General features: G+C 43.3%; 1 protein-coding gene and 1 pseudogene across 1 annotated transcript in view; both read right to left on the bottom strand.

Annotated features, from left to right (window-relative positions):
* Positions 1-17,804, bottom strand: part of TIAM2 (T-cell lymphoma invasion and metastasis 2) — a 569,840-nt gene that overhangs the window by 174,847 nt on the left and 377,189 nt on the right. The gene's annotated exons all lie outside the window — the stretch shown is intronic.
* Positions 1-17,804, bottom strand: part of LOC105519505 — a 118,242-nt pseudogene that overhangs the window by 8,146 nt on the left and 92,292 nt on the right.

The raw sequence follows: 17,804 nt of genomic DNA, 5'->3' as shown, positions 1-17,804 counted from the left end.
CCATGTTGGTCAGGCTGGTCTTGAACTCCTGACCTTAGGTGACCCGCCTGCCTTGGCCTCCCAAAGTGCTGGGATTACAGGCGTGAGCACATATATTATTTTTAAACCAATTTGTAAATTGAATGTATAAATATCTGAGTATATACTAAGTAAAACAGCAGACATTTATATAACCCATATACTCACATACTTAATCATAATCATTCTACAAGGAAAATTGTATTATCCCCATTTTACATAAGAAGAAAGTGAAGCATCAAGAGGTTAAATAACCTACCCAGCTTGCATGGTAGCTCACGGCTGTAATCCCAGCACTTTGGGAGGCTGAGGTAGGCAGATCACTTGAGCCCAGAAGATCGAGACCAGCCTGAGCAACACAGCAAGACCTCGTCTCTACAAATTATAAAAAAAATTAGCTAGGCCCAGTGGCACGGGCCTGTGGTCCCAACTACTCAGGAGGCTGAGGTGGGAGGATTGCTTGATCCCAGGTGGTGGAAGTTGCAGTGAGCCAAGGTCACATCACTGCACTCCAGCCTGGGCAACAGAGCAAGACCCTGTCTCAAAAAAATAGCAATAATAACCTACTCCGGGTCACTAGCGAGAAAATGTCAGAGATAGGATTCAAAGAACTCAGGCAGTCTGACTCCAAATAACTGTAGACCTTAGGCTTTCCAAATAGTGTATTTCAGCAGTAGTTTCGAACATTGTTAACGCATAAACACCTCTCCAAAGCTAATTAGATACTACTCTTGGATATTCCAATGTAGATGATAAAAAAAAAAAAAGGTCAACAGAAGCAAAGCTTACCAATTAGGATCAAAATTTCTCGCTTTAATATGTATTATATTTACAAATAAACCCAGAGATATTAGACCACTTCCTGTTTACATGTAATCTAATGTTAAAGTTGATCACAATATGAGGGAGGAATTCACATTTCAAAAAAATGTTTAAAGAGACAAATTAAACCTTTTAAATATCCTCCAGTGTGAACAAATATCTCACCATGTGACAATGAGCAATTTATACAGTGAGCCTCATTTAACTGTTCAACTCTTACATTCAGACAAAACATATCTGCTGTGCAACAGACCCTCTTGTGGGCTCTGGACACAGGTGAAGAACCAGGCACAGAAGGTTCCTGCCCTTGTGGAGCTTCTGCTCTAAGGAAGGCAGAGACAAGACAACAAGCTGATACACAAATATGCAAAGGAGAAAATGATCATTGAGGGACAAGGACTTTGCAGGGAACTAAGAGGGAGTGGCGTGGTAGCAGTGGCTCAGTGTCCTTTAGATTGGGTGGTTAGGGGTCCTTCAGAGGGAATACTTTGAGCTGAGACCCAAACAGCATGAAGCAGTCAGTCAAGGAGAGCTGGGGCAATCTAAATAAAACAGCAGAAGATTACGCCTGGGAAGCTTATGTTTATCTGAGTGTGCTTCAGCTAAGTACACATGAACTCCAGACACGGCAAACAGTCCGGGGAACTACCTGCCACCATTTCAAACGCTGCTGGGGAACTGTTCAGCTTTCCTGCTTTAGTACTTAACCTGCAACACCAACACATCCAATTAGTAAAACACCTCCGTCGGAATGAAACAGCCTTAAGGTCACAGTTGGAATCTGACCTTTCCTCAGTGGCTTCCTAAAATCTACGTCCCCTGAGCTTACCTGATCTTACAACTCCAGTTAGAAATTACATGCTCTCTATGTTCTCAAGCAGGAGGTCCTATTTGGTTTGGAGTTTAAGTGTGTGCTCTATCAGTATGTGGCACATAAAAGGACGGAAACTAAAGCTTCCCAGGCTGCATCCTCTCCACCTAAGCTCCCACAGAGGCCTAGCATACCCGTTTTCCACATTGAGTGGGTCATTCAGCACATCCAATTAAAGTGCTTTTGTAATAATCTACTGAACTCTGAAACCCTGTTGCTTGCAGGAACCTCAATTATAAGCATTCGGCAAACCTACTTTGGCTTTCCCCACTCGACTTCTCATACAAAGTGCAATTAACAGAGCTACATGAGAATGTGGTGATTAAGCAAAGAAATATAGACTGACATATACTTTTAAAGCCTTTGAGATACATAAATGCCTCAAACTTACCCACAGAGGAAGTATGGGGGACACTTAGATTCATTCATCCAGGATGAGTTGGCTGAAGGTATCCTTGTCATTCATACACGCAGCTCTGGCAAAATAAAACAAAAACACAGAGGCGGTGAGAAATAATTTTTCAAATCAGATTTTTATAATTAAAGCTCAGTTTCTCAGCATTCTGTTGTATCTTGGTCTTGATACAAGAAGGGAGAATCTGAAAGAGAAATCAAGAGTTAAGTGATTAATTATAAAGGAAATAAGGTCTTCCCACATCCTAACTGGAGAAGCAGATTTACTGCTTCATTCCATAATGTCATGACTGAACCATTTGAAGATAGAATGGATGGAGGGAGGGGAGAGAGAAATAGATATAGATGATAAGTAGACAGACAGGAGCTGGATAGATGGATGGATGGACAGACGGATGGACAGATGGATGGACGGGTAGATGGATGACGGATTGTTAGACAGAGCAAGCCTACTGTGACCAAGCCACTACTTCAGATGCTAGAAATAAAGCAGTGAATAAGAGAGAAAATCTCACTCTCACTGAGCTTCATTCTGATAGAAATACACAGTTCAATAAATAAATAAGAAAAATATCCTAGAGTGATACAGACAATGCAGAGTCAACAGGGCAACGAGATAGTCGGTGACAAGTGGCTAAATTAAACTGAAAGATTAGGAATTTGCTCGCTGAAATGACAACTAGCCTGAAATCCGAATGGTATTTGAACTTAGGGAAATGATCCCCCAGGCAGAGGGATCGGCTAAGAAACACCATGTCTTGAGCCATTATTATGGATTCAGAAGCAGAACCCAAGTGGGTAGTGCCAAAGGATCAGCATTTCATAACTTACTAAACAGATGAGGCCAGGCACGGTGGCTCATGTCTATAATCCCAGCACTTTGGGAGGCCGAGGTGGGCGGATCACTTGAGGTTAGGAGTTTGAGACCACTCTGGCCAATATGGTGAAACCCCGTCTCTACTAAAAATACAAAAGTTAGCCAGGTGTGGTGGCCCACGCCTGTAGTTCCCACTACTTGGGAGGCTGAGGCAGGAGAATTGCTTGAACCCAGGAGGCGGAGGTTGCAATGAGCTGAGATAGCGCCACTGCACTCCAGCCTGGGCAACAGAGAGACTCCATCCCCCCGCCCCCCAAAAAAAGTGATTTCTGAGTCGTCTCCTATTATAGAGAATAATAATACTTTCTTCTTGTATTTGATATGCTACTTGGTTATATATTAAAATTCATAGACCATTAGTCGACACATCAGAAAATATCTCTTTTTTTTTTCATTGTTTAAAAATGTGAAACAGACTGCTTTTAGAGTGAGACTTATCTTTTTAGAAGGCATGATATTAACTCTGTGATGTACACAAGATACTTTATGATGGCAATAACCATGTGTCCTTAACCCAGAATGCAGTCCTTGATAAAGAATGCAGACTTTAGGGCAGGGGTGTCCAATCTTTTGGCTTTCCTCAGTCACATGGGAAGAGAAATTGTCCTAGGTGCCACCTAAAATACATCAACACTAATGACAGCTGATGAGCTTTTAAAAAAAAAAAAATCACAAAAAACATCTAATAAGGTTTAAAGAAATGTTACGAATTTGTGTTGGGCTGCACTTAAAGCCAACCTGGGCTGCAGGTGGCCCACAGGCCATGGGTTGGACAAGCTGGCCTTAGAGCAAGGGGATTGAGATTGGAGTTCAAACCCCAGCCACTCCATGACCACCTGAGTGAGCTGAGCCCAGTTATTTAGATTGTCTGAGCCTCTGATTTCTTCAACTATATAATGGAAATATGATCTACACTACAGGGGTATTCTAACTAAGTATTTAATGAAATAATGCACATAAAGTACTTAATAAATTGCTTGAAACATGTGACATACTCAAAGTAGCAAAAAACCACAACTAGACTTTCACTGTAAATAGTCATTATTGAGAAAGGTTTGACTATCACAATGACTAATGCTATAGAAATATACCTATACGGGGGCCGGGCATGATGGCTCATGCCTGTAATCCCAGCACTTTGGGAGGCCAAGGCAGGCGGATCATCTGAGGTCAGGAGTTCAAGACCAGCCTGACCAACATGGAGAAATCCCGTCTCTACTAAAAATACAAAAAATTAGCCGGGCGTGGTGGTGCATGCCTGTATCCCAGCTACTCAGGAGGCTTAGGCAGGAGAATCACTTGAACCTGGGACGCGGAGGTTGCAGTGGGCAACAAGAGCAAAAGTACGTCTCAAAAAAAAAAAAAAAGACAGAAAAGAAAAAGAAATATACCTATATAACCTGGCATAGTAAAAAGAACAATTTTTCACTTACAGGATACCAGGATTGGGGTGGACCTGTTAAAACCCACCCATTTCCTTCGTTCTACAGGTGAGAATTTAAAGCTCAAAGATTTGCCCAAGGTGACATGATTAGTTCGGAGAACATTTTCAGAAATTTGTTATATCTGGTCAAGAATGCCTATCTTATAGAATACATTCCATATTGATTTAAAACTTTTTAATTCACTTTGTAATTAACCCAGTATGGATACACTATTTATTTATTTTATTTTATTTATTTTATTTTTTGAGACAGAGTCTCATTCTGTCACCCAGGCTGGAGTGTAATGGCGCAATCTCGGCTCGCTGCAACCTCCGCCTCGCAAGTTCGAGCGATTCTCCTGCCTCAGCCTCCCAAGTAGCTGGGATTACAGGCACCCACCACCACACCTGGCTAATTTTTGTATTTGTAGTAGAGACAGGATTTCACCATATTGGCCAGGCTGGTCTCAAACTCCTAGGCTCAATTGATCCACCTGCCTTGACCTCCCAAAGTGCTGGGATTACAGGCGTGAGCCACTGCACCCAGCCGAAAAAACTATTTTCAAATGATAAGAATAGAAAACTGAATCAAGCTGCACTGGACTCTGTCTAAATACATCATACTGACAATCTTTAAAAATCAAGAATTGTAATATTTTACTGATGGCCTCATAAATGATTATTTGCTAACTGAAAACTATAAAATATAAGATCTGCCATATTTTAATGTTTCCAATGATAATAATGCTGGATCTCAAGCATCTGTTACATGACAGAACTTTCCACATATTCATTCCAAATACCACCCTATTTCATGTTTTTTTGGTTTCTGTGCCTTTGCGTATACTGTTCCCTACAAGGAACGCCTCCCTGGAGAACTTCTAATTACCCCTCAAGACCCAACTTAAGTGTCTCTTCTTCTGATCACCTACTTTCCTACCCTAAAATTCACAGGGTTATCGCTCCCTCCTTCACCTCAACACTCTTTCTGTTACAGGCAATTGCCTTGCAATTACTTCTTTTTCACTCATCTGTCTCCTTTACTAGAATTCACTTATCTTTCCCCTTTACTAGAACTGCTTTAAAAGTGAAGTATTTTGTTTCCCTGGTGTCTGACACAATTCCTTACTCATGGCTGCCTGACAAATGTGTTCATGAAATAACTGATTCATCAAATTGCTAATACAACATGATTAAGATGTGGCGTGGCTTGCTTTTCCATCATATCACCATAACTTGCGTTAAAGAGGAAGCTGCAGCTTAACTACTGGCCATTTTGGTGTTTTTTGTTGTTTGGTTTTTTGATTTTTGTTGTTGTTGTTGTTGTTGTTTTTGAGATGGAGCCTCGCTCTGTTGCCCAGGCTGGAGTGCAGTGGCACGATCTCAGCTCACTGCAACCTCTGCCTCCCAGGTTCAAGCAATTCTCCTGCCTCAGCCTCCCAAGTAGCTGGGATTACAGTTGCCCGCCACCACACTTGTCTAATTTTCGTATTTTTAGTAGAGATGGGGTTTTGCCATGTTGGTCAGGCTGGTCTCGAACTCCTGACCTCAGGTGATCCACCCACCTCAGCCTTCCAAAGTGCTGGGATTACAGGCGTGATCCACCACGCCAGGCCAACTACTGGTCATTTTGGATGGAAATGATTTTAAGCAGGGTTATAGAATATTTAAGCTTAACTCACACTGACTTCATCCCTGTTCACTTTGCAGATGGAGAAAGTGAAGTCCAGTAAAGATCAAGTAGACCTCTCACGTAGACAGCAGGAAAGAGCTAAGACTACAACTCAGATCTCCAAACAGCTACATCAGCTCTGTTTCCAGCGTGACAAGTTACTGGTTCCAAGAATGCCCTTCCTTGGATCCCAGCACCTTCCTCACGACCCTCTCTACGTTCCCCATGTGCTCCGGTGCCACGGGAACAATGAACCTTCATCGAGCTGGACTGCAATCCAGCAAGTGACTATTCTTTCAACAGTGGAGACTGGGCTTCGCTGCCAGGGAAGGTCCTGTTTTAAGGGAGGATTCGCAGTGGGCCAGGACTGCAATATCCTGTGACAACAGAAAGATCAAACAGGGCACCTTGAGCATGTGAGTCTATGAGATCCAAGGTGGTGCTAGATAAACTATATCTATAATAAAACTCAAGCAATGCTATGCTTTTGCTTATACAAAGAGTGCTTGTATCTCTCACAGCACGTAGGTACCATGTGGGGACAGAGTCATCAATCAATAGATTGATGGCTCATGCTTTTATCAGCCAGTCCCGCAGCCTTGGAGCTGCCTGCTTGCACGATGACATCAGTGTAATTTTAATTTAACATGAACACACCTTACATTCTTTTCCCTTGAGCTTTGTGATGAAAAGTGGTTATATTTTTACAGTGCTAGGGATTCTGCCCCATGCCCTATTCAAAAGCTGAATATAATCAGGACCTTCAACTATATCACAAAGTTTGTTGTTTGTTTTTTTTAAGGCCACATCTCAGAAATACTACATGATTAGTCAATCTAGAAGCCTACTGCCAAGGACTGGGTGAAGTTCAGAGTGCCCAGAGTTTATAAAACTTTCATTGCCAGGTGAACCACTGTGCAAGCCCACAGTACTCAGCACAACTGTCAATGCAGGGCAATGAGAAACAGTGGGGAAGGCAAGAGAAAGTTACTACTTACCCTGTACCCTTCAAACATGCCTCCCGCCTCCACCCAAACTACATAAGTAGAATGCATTTGTTACTAAAAATTTTCTCTCAAATTCATGCCTTCTTCAAATAATATCTTCTTTGTAGCCACCATCTCCCTGAATTTAAAACATGTGTTAAAGTTGCTGGGTTTACTTTAGCCTCGTTATCAGCTAGGCAGCTTATCAATTCAGAGATTCAAGTCAATGTTTGTAAGAAAACAATACAGAAAGTGAGATGTTTTCCAGGACTGGGAGTGAGAAATGTAACTCCCATCTCCCTTAACCCCTCCTATGACCCAGGTTTGTAGGATCTAACTGGGCCCTCCAGAGTCTCCATTTACAGGTGGATTACTAATTATCTCATCACTCAGGGCCCGTAGAGATTTCAGACATAATGAATAAACCATTCTGTGACTCTTATTCCAAGGCATTAGGTAAGACTACATCATAATGTGGTATGCCTTAAATAACAATTTTCACCAGCCTCTCACGTCCACACTAATGCACTGTTCCTGCACAAAGAACTAATGGAATCAGATGCTGCACTCAACAAAGGAAAATTGTAGAGTTACCCAGTAAACTATAGAATGGGAGAGAAGCTGCCATTCATGACAAAGAGATGACTAATTACAATGAAAACAGCAAGTTTCAGTCTATCCTCCCCAAAGGACAGACTTCTGTACACATGGAGCACAGTATTTACTGTGTACTGTAAGCCAAGTTACAAAAAGACCCTTGTTACTTATAAAACAGCCCATGTGAAACGCCAAAAAAAAAGCAAATGAATGACCGGCTAGAAGGAGAACAAGGTATATCCATTTTGTTCACTGCTCTCCCTAGGCTGGTGGTCACATCAGCCAATCTGGCTTCTGTTTAGAGTAAGTCTTCCCTGGAGTCCCACAGGGTTCACATATCCAGTGACAAAACTCAAGGATACAAAAGTTAGCACCGTTTTTAAGCTAATGACATTCAATTCAAGAAGTATTTGTTGAACATCTATTCTGTTCAAGTCACTATGCTAAGTGCTGAAAATACGATGCTGACACAGCTTGCTTCTGATCTTGCCTGTACACAAGCAAGCCACTAGTCCCAACACGTGCGGTAGGGAACATGGTTGGGGGTGGGGGTAAGAGGCTGTGAAGTGGCCCCTACCCCACCGGAGTGGCCCCATCCCTGTCTTCAAGAAAGACTCAAATACAAGAATAGTAACACTCACACCACAAAAATTACCTCCACGCGGTGCCCCAGGTAGATCAGAATGGTTCTTTCTCCACTAGGATCCTATTCATGTTTTAAAACAGGTCAGTAAGTGCTCTGACACTCCTCTTAGGAAGGGGAGGGGGGAACCCCATGCCTCCTTCACCTCGATTCTGTTTCAATCTATATATTACAGCCGACGTGATACTAGAATTTCCATGGCTGGGCCAGAAAATGCCAGGAGGTTTACGCCTGGTTCTCTTGGTGCATTTGCCCTGAAGCTCTGAGGCTACATATATCTGGTTTCGTTTGTCACCTGTTGCCACACTGTCCAGCATATAAGACTTCACTTCTGGAAATCCTATCCCATCCCTTGCCAAGACAAAATAAATTGACTTAGCACTGGTATCTAAAAGCTGCCACTGACTTCTGGCTTCCAGACATCTTCCAAGAAGATGATCCTCATCTAGTTGACAGACAAAACTCACTGGGCAAAGTGACATTCTTCATTAGGGAACAGCAATATAATAATTCCTCATCACTTTCAAATGAACCACACCATCCATGCCCCAAGAATTACACATATTTAGTATCTGGGGAGGCTTGTGCAATATTTACAACATGCACCATGTTTATGTCAGCAGGCTAGTCCTGTGGACGACAGGGGCAGGCAATCACGTTGCACATAAGAGATAAAGCTGCATAGGGTCAGGAGACCAGCTGCATGGCCGCAGCAGTAAATGCCTGCTTCCCTCTTCCTCCTTCCCATGAAATAAGTGTCTTGTCCGTCTCTCTCTCTCTCTTTTTTTTTTTTTTTTTTGGAGATAAAGTCTCACTCTGTTGCCCAGACTGAAGTGCACTGGCACAATCTCGGCTTGCCGCAACCTCTGTCTCCAGGGTTCAAGTGATTCTCCTGCCTCAGCCTCCTGAGGAGCTGGGATTACAGGTATGGACTACCCCCCTCAGCTAATTTTTGTACTTTTAGTAGAGACGGAGGTTTCGCCATGTTCACCAAGCTGGTCTTGAACTCCTGACCTCAGGTGATCCACCTGTCTTGGCCTCCCAAAACGCTGGGATTACAGGCGTGAGCCACCGTGCCCGGCCCCATCTCTACTTCTTTTCCAGCCCTGTCAATCAATACTCAGAACCATCTCATCATCAGTCCTGGCATCTGTTCAAAGACAGATGAGGAGAGGGAAAAAAGAAGGACTAAGATTCATAAACAAATAGAAGAGAATGATTTTGGGGAGGGAGTGTTAAAAAGTAGCAGGGACTCTGGATTATCCCTTCCATATCCCTATCTGTCAGAACCTCCCACCTAGTTAGTTTCACCAATACAAGCTCCAAGTATAATAAGGCTCTCTCTCTACAATAGGCAAAATACCCCCCTTTAATAGCTAAAGGAACTACCAAAAGACATGATAGCTATCCATTCATTAAAAGAACAGCTTGCACTTCTATGATATTTTATTTTATTTTATTTATTGGGGTTTTTTTGGGTGTGGGGAGGGTTTGAGATGGAGTTTCACTCTTGTTGTCCAGGCTGGAGTGCAATGGTGCGATCTAGGCTCACTGCAATCTCCGACTCTCGGGTTCAAGTGATTCTCCTGCCTCAGCCCCCCGACTAGCTGGGATTACAAGCGTGTGTCACCACGCCCAGCTAATTTTGTATTTTTAGTAGAGATGGGATTTCTCCATGTTGGTCAGGCTGGTCTCAAACTCCTGACCTCAGCTAATCCGCCCACCTCATCCTCCCAAAGCGCTGGGATTACAGGCATGAGCCACCGTGCCGGACCTATTTTATTTAGTTAGTTTTTAGAGACAGGGTCTTGCTCTGCTGCCCAGGTTGGAGTGCAGTGGTATGATCATGGCTTGCGGCAGCCTCTCCCTCCCAGTCTTAAGCAATCTCCTGCTTCAGCCTCCTGAGTAGCCGAGACTATAGGTATGCACCACCACGCCTGGCTAGTTTTTTATTTTGTTTAGGGACAAGGTCTCATTATGTCACCCAGGCTGGTCTCAAATTTTTTATCTCAAGTGATCCTCCCACCTCGGCCTCCCAAAGCGCTGAGATTACAGGTGTGAGCCACTGCACCTGGCCTATTTGTACAATATTATCTTTTTCTTTACCCCATCCTTAGATTGAGCAAAGTGCTTCTTTTCAGTACTGAGGCAGCATAGGGATGAAAGAGGTGAATAAATAAAATCAAAAGGGGGACCACTAAGTAACTACTGAGGCAAGAAGACTGGCACAACAGCTGATGAAAAAGGTGGCTTGAGTGAGAACAAAAATGCAAGCAGCAGCTACCCTACAAGAGGGAAAGCTTGTAGGGTAAGGGACTTTAAGCTTTAAGGGAAAGTCAGGGGAAAAAATGAGAGATTTACTGACCTGACAGCAGGAAAGAAACATTCATACATCACTTGAAAGGGCAAGCACCAAACAAATTCCTCAACCACTTTTGTATCAAGCAGCGTGTTCAAACCCTTCATGGCGACTGAGGCATCTCTATGGAACTGTGGGTTCAACAGCCCTCAACAAGTACCTGTGGAATGAGTGGCTTTCAGGGAGCCTCTGCCTGCCCAAGTTCTGTGTGAATGGTTCCCAGAAGTTAACCATGGCTTGACAGCGACTCCTAGCTTTATCTCAGGGCTCAGTCGACTGACCCAAGTGCATTTTCCAAAGGGTAACTTTATTTCATTCCAGGACTAGACATAATTTCTGAAAAGTGGCATGTCATAGGAAAAACACATTGTGGCTTTTTTTTTTTATTTATAACAAAGACAGTGTGACCACTGATCCCTTTCACAAGGGCTTGAAAGTAAATAACTGTTGAATGACTGTAAGTCCATGTGGGGCAATGAGTGAATCAATGAAGGAAGAAACAAACAAATGCATGAGCAGATGGAGATGCCAATCATTTCTGTGGTCACGGAATCCCTGGACTTAAGCAGAATCTGGAAAGATCTGTTCTCAAAGGCTCTAATGCTACAGGCTGCCACAAATGACACTAAGAGTGGTTAAAATATTTTACCTTCCTGATTTTTCAAAACCTGTCACACTTTTCCTTCCTGTAGACAAAGCAAAAGCTAACGATTCACTGAACAAACAAATATGTCCTGACTGGCCCCCTCGCTGTGGACCTCCAGGAAACAATGATTTCAGAGGCATGAGCTTAGCTGCGAAAGTGAATGCTACAGACCTCACCAGAGAAGAATCGAGCTCACCCTAGGTAAGGTACACTTCAAGATCTGCTTCAACTGTCACCCTGCCCTCTGGGGACATCTTACAGGTTCATCCTAAGACTGCAGATGTTGGTCAGGATGGGAAGCATTATTTCCAAAGCTATTTTATAGCAACATACTAAGTGTACTTTCATCTTGGGTAACTTAAAAGGCGCCATCCTTGACCTGGCACTTGAAGATGCCATGTTATGGCTGGGCACGGTGGCTCATGTCTATAATCCCAGAACTTTGGGAGGCTGAGGTGGGCGGATCACGAGGTCAGGAGTTCGAGACCAGCCTGGTCAACATGACGAAACCCCGTCTCCCCTATAAATACAAAAATTAGCTGGGCATGGTGGCATATGCCTGTAATCCTAGCTACTCAGGAAGCTGAGGCAGGGGAATCACTTGAACCTGGGAGGCGGAGGTTGCAGTGAACAGAAATTGTGCCACTGATCTCCAGCCTGGGGGACAGAGCAAGACTCTGTCTCTCAAGGAAAAACTTTACCTAAACTTCTGTCTAAAGTCAAATATCTCAGAAACAGAAAACCTGTGGTTATACACCTTGCCCACAAAATGTAGTTTTGTAATAAATTATCTCTTAAGCACTCTCCATAAGTGTTTTCATTTCCTCCCACTGACAAACAGTCCAAGGGAGATAAAGAAGCACCAGCCCACTGAGAAGGCCCTTGTGATACCTGTGTCAGCGGTATGGACATCAGAGATAAGGTTTTGAACAATGCTAACAAGGATAAAGCTGACAGCCTCAGGGCGGATAACGTGCCTCTCTGGCAAGTGAGAAAAACACTTGGGAGAGGGCTACTTTGGGTTTTGATTCATCAATGAATTTTGTTGAAAGGAACACATGAGAGTTTCCAGGGGTCAGAGAGCTGTTCCTGTTTCATTCTACCATCCTCAGAACGATCCAAGCAGCAAATCCACATAAGAAACTTTTGGGGTTTTTTTTATGTTTTTTTGTTTTTTGTTTTTGAGACAAAGTCTCGCACTGTTAACCAGGCTGGAGTGCAGTGGTACAATCTCGGCTCACTGCAACCTCTGCCTCCCAGTTTCAAGCGATTCTCCTGCCTCAGCCTCCTGACAAGCTGGGATTACAGATGCGCGCCACCACACCCAACTGATTTTTTGTATTTTTAATAGAAACGGGATTGTACCATGTTAGTTAGGCTGGTCTCAAACTCCTGACCCCAAGTGATCCACCAGCCTAGGCCTCCCAAAGTGCTGGGTTTATAGGCGTGAGCCATCGCACCCAGCCTCTATCAGAACTTTTTTGAACAAAGCAAATGCTAGGATCCATAAAGAAACAGCTCCAAGTTTCACAAGATGAACATCTGAACCCCCAGCTGTACTGACTATAGCTGACAAGCCACTCATTTCACATGCAGTAACATTTGTCCCAATTTCTACCAAGGCTGGTGTGCTAGGCACTGTGCATTAATTACACCAGGAGGAATCAGGCACAGCACCAGTTATCACAGGACCGAGAACAAAAGGGGATAAAAGACAGCAAAGACATCTGACAAATTCCAGAAAGAGTCAAGATAAACTGGCCACCTGGGTGGCTTATGCCTGTAATCCCAGTACTTTGGGAGGCCAAGGCAGGTGGTTCACCTGAGGTCAGGAGTTTGAGACCAGCCTGGCCAACATGGTGAAACCCAGTCTCTACTAAAAATACAAAAATTAGCTGGGCATGGTGGCAGGTGTCTGTAATCCCCACTACTCGGGAGGCTGAGGCAGGAGAATCGCTTGAACCCAGGAGGTGGAGGTTGCAGTGAGCAAAGACTGCGCCACTGCACTCCTGCCTGGGTGACAGAACAAGACTCTGTCTCAAAAAGACAAAAACAAAAAAAACAAAGATAAACTGCTCATCCAGAATAAGGGAAAAGAACTATCCTTGGTTTATAGAAAAAAAGAAAAACACCAAAAAACACAAGAAAATCCATTAAATGTATCTGAAACAGGATTTCAGGCAGCAATAACCACTAAGATCATCGAGTTAAACCAGAGGAAGATATATTTTGGATCCAGCTTAAAGGGAGAAGCAAACAAAACACACCTAACAGAAAACATCAACTTCTGTAATGAAACAAAACTCCAGAACTTTAAAAAGGATTTGGAGGGTGTGTGGAATCTACTTCCAGAGAGATAAAGGCAGATGCTGCACCCATTACATGAGAGCAGGCTGGGAGCAGGAAAGATCGCCTGCCAAAGCCTGCTAGGGTCATGGAGCATGAGAGCACCTCTCCTGGGTGGTTCAGACATAGGCAGGATGATGTCGGGGCAAAGCTGGAAAGCCTTGCTGGCTGGCCTGGCCTTAAAGAATATGTCCGAGTTGGACGTGAGGAACCAGGGAGGCCCAGCATCCCCGTAAGGGGGATAGCATGGGTAAAATGACAGAGAAACCAGGAAGCCTGAAACCATAAAAGACACAGAGAAACACCAAGTCTGATGGTCCCATGCGTGACATGAGTACAAAGAGAAAAACAGATCAGGATGCCAAATGCGGGCAGCTACTAAAGTCCAAGCTGTCACTTGTGCTTTATTCATTAAAGTGAACTCGAGCCTGGGCGCAGTGGCTCACACCTGTAATCCCAGCACTTTCGAAGGCCTGGGCGGACAGATCGCTTGAGTCCAGGAATTCATGACCAACCTGAGCAACATGACAAAAGCCCATCTCCACAAAAAATTAAAAAATTAGCCAAACATGGTAGCATACGCCTGTAGTCCTAGCTACTTGGGAGGCTGAGGTGGGAAGATCACTTGAGCCCAGGAGGAGCCGTGCCTGCACCACTGCACTCCAGCCTGAGTGACACGGTGAGACCCTGTCTCAAAAAAAAAAAAAAAGAAATAAGTCAAGGTGGAAAGCAGAAGTCAGAGGTCAGCAATCAGTGAGCCCCTCCCACAGCACCAGACTGTCACCATTAATCAATACTGAGCAAGGATTAATTGCAAAGCAGTTACATGTTACATCATTACTTGTTCAATCCTGAAGTGTGTTTTCAAAGTAGAAAGAGCTCATTCATAAGAATGCCAGCCATATAGATCAACAGGCCAGTGAGGCACTGGGGCAAACCCCAGATCCGCCACTTGGTAGGGTTTGGGTCTCTTACCTGTCTCTCCACAACTAATTTCCCCCATGCAAAATGAAAACAATTACGCCCACCCTCCAGGACTTCTGTGAAAACAAAATGAGAAAATATCTTTCAATTACCTGACACAGTGCCCTGTGACAAGTTAAGACAGTTAAATAATAAATGTTAGTTCTCTCCTCCCGTCCTGGTTTCTCTAATCGTTGCCATGAAATGCAGACTTTCTTCCATAGTAAGCAGTACTAATAAAAACTTCAAAATATTTTTAACAAGCGCAAGGCTAACAAGATGACTCAGTAATACCAAGGCCAGGCCTAGATGTCCGTTACTAACAAATACTAAAACGCTTTTTAAAAAATATTTCTCTAGGAACTGAGTAAGTGAGTACATTATACGTCAAAGGGAAAATTGACAAGGAGGCACAATGAGGCTTGGAGGTTGTTGTGCTTCAATATCTATAGCAATATTCTAAAAATATTTTCACAATATTCTAAAATCAATAGCAATTACATTATTTAGGGCATTGATGCTTCCTCCAACCCCAAACTAGCATGGAAGCCTTCTGAATGGTCAAGTTATTACAGCTCCTTTTCTGAGCCGAGCCTAAGGCTAAGCCTATAGGGTTCCTGTTCTTTTTAAAAAAAAAAACAATTACCTATCACTAAAAAGAGGAGTGAATACGCTTTAGGAGTTTATAGAATAAACAGCTTCCTGTTTCTCAAGCCCAATATACAATAAACTATGGGAATTATTGATAAATTAGCATGAGCTATGACAAATGTATTCATAAAGTTTACATATGGGAAATAAAAAGAATTTGTAGAAAAGGATACGAATTTCAGCCAGGTACAATGGCTCATGCTTGTAATGCCAGCACTTTGGGGGGCCAAGGCGGGTGGATCACCTGAGGTCAAGAGTTCAAGACCAGCCTGGACAACATGGCAGAACTCCGTCTCTACTAAAAATACAAAAATTAGCCAGGCATGGTGGTGCACGCATGTAATCCCAGAAACTTGGCAGGCTACGGCAGGAGAATCACGTGAACCTGGGAGGTGGAGGTTGCAGTGAGCTATGATCTTGTGCCCCTGTACTGTCAGCCTGGGTGACAGAGTGAGACTCTGTCTAAAAAAAAAGAAAACGATGTGAATTTCAAACACTGAGTAGCAGGGATGTGATCAAGGGTTTTACCTACGTTATATTTTCAGGATTTTGCTGTTCTTGTGGTTGTCCACCCAGTATCCAATCCCCACCTCTCTCAGTAAACAAATTAGAAAGTCCATACCAATTAGCATCAAATTACAATTACTAGGCCTAAATTATTTGTACTTCTCCCTAAACCATAATTGCAGAATTTCCTTCTACTGAAAGCATTTCAGACCTTTAATTTTCATTACTTCAGCATGGAATTAGCAACATATTTCCCATAGGCATTTTATTACCTATTATTTCATGAGGATGAATAACCAAAACCTCAATGAGAAAATGACTGTAGATGGTGCAGGGTGGGAAGAGGACAACACCCACATTTATTGATTTTTGGAATGCCACAGAGGAATATAATTTGAGCCGAGATGTCGGGTCCCTGAGCGAATGCTCCACCCACTCCCACCTCTCAAGCCACCCCAGGAAGCTCCATACCCCATACCTCACACCCCGACCCAATTATTTTGAAGGATCTGAAACTTTTTGAGCGCTGACACGACGCCACAAGTGGAAAATTCTGCACCTGACCTCGTGAGACAGGTCGCAGTCAAAACGTAGACGCTTCTAGTCAAAACACAGCATCGCAGGTGGAGCCTGAAAACCTGCCCTGTCTGTTGTTGGCGTGCTTTAACAGCTGATGTGGGTATTCTGGGGGTGCCACGCTGTTGCTTCACTACATGTTATTGTTTCAGTGTACTGATAGTATGTCATATGAGTAAGTGTAAGAAAATGATCACTTATCAGTAATCACATGAATTAAGGAATAATGGCGATAGTAAACAACCGCAGACTGTTCACATGGGCGGCTGAGACAGTGACACCTCTGCTTTCTGGCAGCAGTTCAATGTACATTAACTTTGTTTCATGCACAAAATTATTTCAAATATGAAATTACCCTCAGGCTATGCATTTAAGGTATCTATGAAACATAAACAAATTTCATGTCCAGATTTGGGTAACATCCCCAAGCTACCTCATTATATATATGCAAATATTCAAAAATCTGAATAATTCAAAATCCAACACTTCTGGTCCCAAGCATTTCAGATCAGGAATCTTCAACCTTTATTATCTCCTTCTGTGTTATTACACACTAATTCTTTTTGTGGAATCTTGTTCTCACCTCATTCAAAATCCTAGGGACTCCCCAGTGGGATCAGGGGAGGAAAGCTACGGTAGAGTCACTGTGGCCCAACCCTTAAGAAAAGTAAAATAAAAACACAAGGATGGCAGCTGTCTTGAAGAGATGGCTGTTGGGTTTCTTTTTTTTCAATCCCAAGTAACGACACAAAAGGCCAATATTCCATTTAGCATATCGTCATCTAGCTAAAACAGACCATAGCTACGTTAAAAATGTTCCTATGATTATCAGCACAGTTTTGAAAACATTCTGTACTATTAATAATTATGCAGAGAATTTTTCTTTTTACTTTGTCCAACTTGAAGATTTAATCCAACCCAGCCTCCCCTCACCTCCTACATTTAGTCCCTTCCCACCATGAGAGAGTAACCTGGAGCAGCCAGGATTGCATTCCCAGCCCACTGCCCTCTGGCCCTGTACCACGCCCTGCCACCCTGGTCCAGAGCCGTGGCTGCACCCACTGTCCTTTTCCAGAATTGCATTGAGACCCATTCGCCACTCACCATGTGACCAGCTGCCCCTCCACCCTCTGACTCCCCAACGCTGTGGTCAGAAGGCCCCATCTCCACCTCCACTGACAATCCTCAGAGGTTCTATTTTTTTTTTTTAAGATGGAGTCTCCACCCAGGCTGAATCCTCAGAGGTTCTAACGTTATTTCAAAGACCACTAGGATCAGCTCTGAAGACTAACGTGCATCAATGACTTTGGGAACAAATAGCCTCTTAGTCCCTTAGAAAGAACATAATAAACATACAAGAAAAGGCCTTCTTGATAATAATTAGGAAGAACATTTGAAATAAGCTTATCATTTCAGGCCAACTGAGTGGTTCA

Source organism: Colobus angolensis, unplaced genomic scaffold (genome assembly GCF_000951035.1).
Source record: "Colobus angolensis palliatus isolate OR3802 unplaced genomic scaffold, Cang.pa_1.0 Scaffold35, whole genome shotgun sequence".
NCBI lineage: Eukaryota > Metazoa > Chordata > Mammalia > Primates > Cercopithecidae > Colobus > Colobus angolensis.
This window is presented reverse-complemented; position numbering and strand designations above follow the sequence as displayed.